We start from the raw sequence: 6,000 nt of genomic DNA, 5'->3' as shown, positions 1-6,000 counted from the left end.
AGGAACACAAGGCTAACTGGCTGTTGTTGTTTATTTTGCCCAGGCTGCATGAACAACAGCCGGCAGAGTCACTCAATGGCGGGGGCGGCAAGCCAACCCATGGCAGAGGAACTGTGTTCTCCATGAAGGTGTAAGTTGAAAAACAACACACAATACTGCACAGGCAGTCACACTCATAAGATGGACAGCTGAGAAAAGACCTGTGACACAAGCGAAGCAGGCCGTGAAGAAGAAAGGAAAAAGACATTCAAAATGGTGCTGCTGATTCCACGAAAGAGGCGTACCTTACCGTAGGTGAGAGGTAAAAGGGGAAGTGAGCTCCTTGGAGCGACTACTTATTCCCTCTGCAGGTGGGACCAAGGATGTCACTCCACGGAGGGGCCTATCGGCAGCTCTGACATAAAATGTTTAGCTAATACCTACCTAAGGCAGGTGTAGCCCAAAAGTATTGGTTAGTGGTCGTCTTTGAATTGAAAGAGAACCATAAGTTATTAGGTAAGTTATTTTTTATATATGGTCATATCACAAAAAAGGGAAACTAAGTTAGAATAAAGGGTGCGAAGAAATACTGCGACTTTCCACTTTTGTCAAATCAAGCGGATGCTTTTCCTTGTGTTAGAATATTCTTATTATAAATGTTTACGAAATGATACAGCGAGCTATATTTTCAAAGTGTTTACTCCTATTTTTTGGATGGAGAAAACCCCCTGTTCATTTGACAAATGTTTCTAGAATCAAACAGCTAGGTGATATAACACAAGGTATCTCAAGTACCCTCAAGTTGTTTGTTTCTCATTTGGTAACATTAACATAAACTTCTCTGTGTTAAAAAAAGGCCCAGACAACCTAAAACATTTTACTTTAAAGAAACAAGCAGTCAAATCTGGGAGAAACATACTCTTGTTCATGTTCTTGCTTTTTTGTTAAACCTTGTTGAAGAGAAAATAAATCTAACAAAGTCTGTCACGAAACTGTCATAGTTGTATGATTAATATAAACCTGGTGTGTACTGCTGGTTTCTTTTTTCCCACTTTGTATGTTTATCCCATCATGGCCACTAGGGGCACAAATAGCAGTTCAAACCAAACAATTAAATAAATCACTTTAGCCACAGGTGATGTTGTTAATTAAACATTTAGGGCCACATTAATGACCTAATGGTGACTCAAAGATGCAGCATTCAGGGTGGTATTTCAGAAGCCAGACGTCCACTTTAACCAACATACCGTATTGAACACATTACATTATGGTGACATTATGGCTCAGTTTTAACCAGGCTTTTTTTTTAAATCACATACCAGTTACAGTAGTCCTGTAAAACGTTATTATAAAGTGATAAAGGAAATACAAATAAACAAATACATAAATAAATACATAACTAAATAAATACTGTCCCAAAATGCCAGTGAACATGGAGCCTATGGTCACACTGAAAAGACAAGAGCACAGGGCCAAAAAACAAAAACATGATCCAAAAAATGACCTGTTAAATTTGTGATCTGAGTTACAAAAAAAATGATAACTATTGTTAAGATGATACAATTTAAACAATTACCTGAGTAGGACTATTACTATACCTTTTTTTGAACACATATTAAAATGGAAGACAGAGGCAGATGTTTAACATATTGTATTTCTTTATTTTTACTCTCAAGCCATATAACATCTTTGAACACGCAGGCCTTTTTAAATAGTGTTATTTATGTATATATTTGTTTATTTTCCCACTACATGTTGTTTCCCGGTCCCGGATGGAAGTCACCCTTTTGCCTTCATTCAGGCCTTAATTTGTCTCACTCCCAATGTGCACCGCGCTGCGCAGTGACGACAGTAACAAAACACAGCAGCAAGCACGGAAACAGGGTGTTACTTGATGTAAACATTACACAATCTTAGACGTACAGAAGCGTGTGAACGATAATAAAGAAAAAAAAAAAAAAAACATAAAAAAAACAACACAGTATAAGTTGAGCACGACATATATCCATACTGGAAAATACACAAGTTGCTGCATATAATAGATTAGGTGTTAGCGATCCAGGGCAGTTTTTGTAGGATGCGATACAGTCAGATAGGTAAGTCCACCACTGTTGTTTTTGTTATATTAATATCACTTTTGTTGCTGCAATTTCAGTTGGTACGTTAAGCATTGTAACTGAATACATAGTTAGCCGATCTGGTGTCGGAAATATTCTCATTAAACAATAAAAAAAAGAGTTGTTTTTACATAAATGTAGCTAGTTAAGCCTGAACAGCCCGTGACAGTTCAATATCTATTGTCATGACAGTTGTTGTGCTGAGGCTGATGTAGTGGGCCTGGTAATTGAAAACAAGACACAATTAAAGTTAGAAAGGGCCAGTCTAAGACTGAAAGGTTGTGAAGCACATTTAGAAATAAAAGCAGGCATAAAGAACAACATCAGCTTAGTAGGCCATTTTCAGTTTCTGTTTTAGTTACCGATAAGAAAAGGGCCTTGGAGTAGAAATGTATTTTATTGTGTGAAATTAATCCATTGACTATACAGCGAACATTTAGTTTTAAATACCGATAACATTGTAGTCTTTGTTATTAGTTGTGTATTTTTTGCATTTGAATGGGACTGTGTGCGGGAGATGACTCAGCCTGGAATTCTTATGACAAGCAATGGAACAAAACGTTCACATTTGTCATTCACAGTAGAAATGTGTGCAGATTGTTATGGAATACTAGGAACCTACATATGCCTGCTTAATAAAGTCAAGTACATGTTTTTATTAAAACTTTAAACTATAAAGTAGGTGAACCTCAAGAGTAAAAGATGTGTAGGCTAGTGTTGCTGTTATTGAAAGTACAGTGAACAAGCGTACTGGTGATGTTAATTCAGTAATCTCGACAAACAGTTCAGTACCGTGGACGATTCTCCGAAAGACAGTTAAATCACATTTGTTCTTTGTTTATAATTTATACAGTTTATTAACATGAGATGTTACAGCATATTTCTGACATTGAGAAGTACTGTAATCAGATTAAACATTAGTACAAAACACCTGTACGGATCTGATGGTATAGTGTATTGTGATAACAATGTGTTAAATTTACAAACTGGCTGGAATGTCATTTTTATGTGATCCGTCTGGATATTGTTAATGATTGAATGTATTTTTTTGTGCTTTAGATAGAAGAGCGTAATCTTAAGTTTAAGTAAATAGCTATCAGGGTCACAAGTAACCTTTGATAAGTTATTGACATTGCATTAGTAACTAAATGTGATTGTCAATTGAAGAACTTTAAATGAAGTTGCTAATGCCACTAACCACTGAACACACGTTCTGTCAAAACACCACAGCCAAAGAAAAAGCAAATATGTAAAATTCTTATCACAGTAACATTTTTGGACAAAGTTTTTATTTATTTATTTATTTATTTTTTTTTAAAGAGAAATATGCCATTTTGATGTTGTCATATTACACAACCATTTTATTCATCTATATTTTCTTTCTATGTATTGTAGCACCCTATGCAAGTATAACTTTACTATTACTGTATGCAGAGTTTTAGTGCAATGCTATTCCTTTCTGTGGCTAATAATTAACTTTATATATGAATCTTAGGCAAAATGACACATCTTACACCATAGCCTTAACTTAAGTTTAGTGGCTTTGAACTGAAGGCCATTTTGGCTTTGCCTGATTCTTTTTTTTTTTTTTTTTTTTGCCAATTTAGAGGCTTGTTATTGCATTACATTTTTTTTTAAAGACCAAACACTTCATGTTGTAATGTAGCTTCATTAACCCTTTGCAGTCCATTTTCAGCACTTGTCAGGCTCGTTTATTTTAATACACACTGTTTATTTTACACGCAGTGTTTAAAATGTGTGTGTGTGTGTGTGTGTGTTTTTTTTTTTTTTTTTTTTTTTTTTTTTAAAGAGTAAAACAGGTTTAAAAGGCATTAAATTGCAAAAGGACACTCAGTACTGCATCTCCAGCCAAGCCCCACCAATTGTTTGCTGTATTTTGTACATACCTCTTTATAGACTGGCATACTGATAAATCCTCTCCTGATCACTCGGTATCACCAAACTTCTCAATAATATGATCCAAGCCATTATTTTATTACTGTAACATCTCCTAAAAGTTCTGCAAATGTCCGTGATATTCTTTGAGTGCTGGATGCAGAAGCAGCTACCTCCTTTGTTATGTCCATGTTATCTCTGTAGTGGATGGGGCTATGAGATACGCCCCTTTTTTTTCGGTTTCATTCGGCGCCTATCGGTCTCACTTGGCCGTTGAAAGGTTTTCTCGTTTTTTTCCAGAGAAAAAAACGACTCGAGACCTGTGCTTTACATCTTTTTGATGATGTTGGACAGGGTCCAACATTGGACTGGAAAGGGAAAATTGTAATGTCGGACCTGGACATGTTTATATAACATTCTTTAAACTTCTATTTAGATGTTTATATAGAAAGGTGTAATAGTAGTGGGTGGATAATAAATACCCCGACCTTCTAAAATGTGTAAAATTATTATTCTCTGTTTTAAGATAATGAAGTGGTGACAGTTAAAATATAATACGCACAAGTAGGGTATCACATTAAACAACTTAACCAGGTAATTTAACAACTTAAAAATAAGGAAAAAATGGAAATCCAAGTTACTCAAGTGTACAGGCTGTAACTACTCATTTTTAAAATACACTTGTTTGAGTTATTGTAATGTTTGTAACTCATCTGTACTCCAGGATTTTCACCATTACTGTTGTTGTAGTCCAGTAAAATGGAACTGTTTCACTGACACATTGTTTTAACCTCTGACCATATCAATTAAAAATAAACCACAAGTGTTGGCAAAAAGGGATCTACTTTAATGATATAAACAAAGGTCAAACTAAATACTGCCGCCCTTTAACGGTATGAGTCCTGCTTGTTACTCATTTAATAACATAACTACATACAATAAAATGCAGTGAAACTAGGTTCTTAGAAAACCGGGTTTTAGTCAAGTTCTGATGTCCAATAAAAAGTAACCATTTCACTGCCACTTTGTTTTAAATAGTAATCTTTTTTCATATTCCTAGTTTATGTTTTCAAATGTGTTACGTTTATGTTGTCCCTAGAGATGCTGTGTTTTTTTATTGATTGTTATGAATTACTTTTACATTAAATTCCGATTCTCAAGCCACCTTGTTTTCATACGTGCCCAGTCAATGAACATGGTATAGTTTTTGTATACATGGTGAAACTTAGAATTGTCTAGCTGTAACAAAGGCTCAATAAGTCTGACCAACAAGCTTGTTACCAATGGAATGGAACAGTTAACATCCAGCAGTGCAGGTAAAAGTAGCAAGCTACAAGTAATAATAATAATAATAAAAGTATTCACTTCATCAGGGTTTATACTAGTGCTGAAACAAATATCGAAACTATCTTTATATGTATTTAAAGGCAAAAAAAATGTGTTTATGTCCTCCAGAAATATATACATTTGATAAAAAATGAGAAATATGTATCGCAGCATATGCCACATTGGTTAACACTTTAAAAATTACAGTACTGTGTTGCAAGTTGTCTGATAGAGTCTGACATAACTTGATAGCAGGGTTATTCCATATCAACTCAACCAGAGCTGTTGCCCGACCATCTCAGATTTTGCTAGAAAAACTCACCTGGGGTTTTGGGCCCGCTGAGTTCAGATATGCTAACCCTTTTTGTTGTTTTTACTTTTTTTTTAAAATTTCCCCTTCGACCTGAGACCTGGCAAAGTTCAACCTAAAGTGAAAAAGTCACCGTGACCAGAAAAGTCAGCCTGGGCTCAACTTAGACGCTACATCACATGTAGCACCTTGTTCGACTCTTAATGAATAGGACTTTCGAGAAAAAAATGCTAGAGCACCTAACTCACTTTTGGCAAGTTGCCAGAGGTAAGTGACAAGTTTTATTTGAACTTCAGCCCAACCCTTTACCCTGTAGGGGATGCAGGTCCTAAAATGTTAGTTTTGCTGTAAGAAACTTAATTCTGACTGCGA

At 35.3% G+C, this 6,000-nt stretch overlaps 1 protein-coding gene across 2 annotated transcripts in view; it reads left to right on the top strand.

Moving 5' to 3' along the window:
- Nucleotides 1–1,832: 1,832 nt before the first annotated feature.
- LOC121313433 (RB1-inducible coiled-coil protein 1-like) overlaps nt 1,833–6,000 on the top strand; it is a 49,660-nt gene continuing 45,492 nt past the window's right edge. Inside the window, exons 1-2 of one of the 2 annotated variants that reach the window (XM_041245960.1) lie at nt 1,833–2,075; nt 5,727–5,895. The gene's annotated coding sequence lies outside the window, so the exon portion shown is untranslated. The remainder of the gene's footprint in view (nt 2,076–5,726; nt 5,896–6,000) is intronic. The other variant, XM_041245959.1, reaches the window with a different exon arrangement.

The sequence above is a fragment of the Polyodon spathula genome, chromosome 3, assembly GCF_017654505.1.
Source record: "Polyodon spathula isolate WHYD16114869_AA chromosome 3, ASM1765450v1, whole genome shotgun sequence".
Classification (NCBI taxonomy): Eukaryota; Metazoa; Chordata; class Actinopteri; order Acipenseriformes; family Polyodontidae; genus Polyodon; species Polyodon spathula.
The sequence above is the reverse complement of the archived record's forward strand: the minus strand, read 5'-3'. Positions and strand labels throughout refer to the sequence as shown.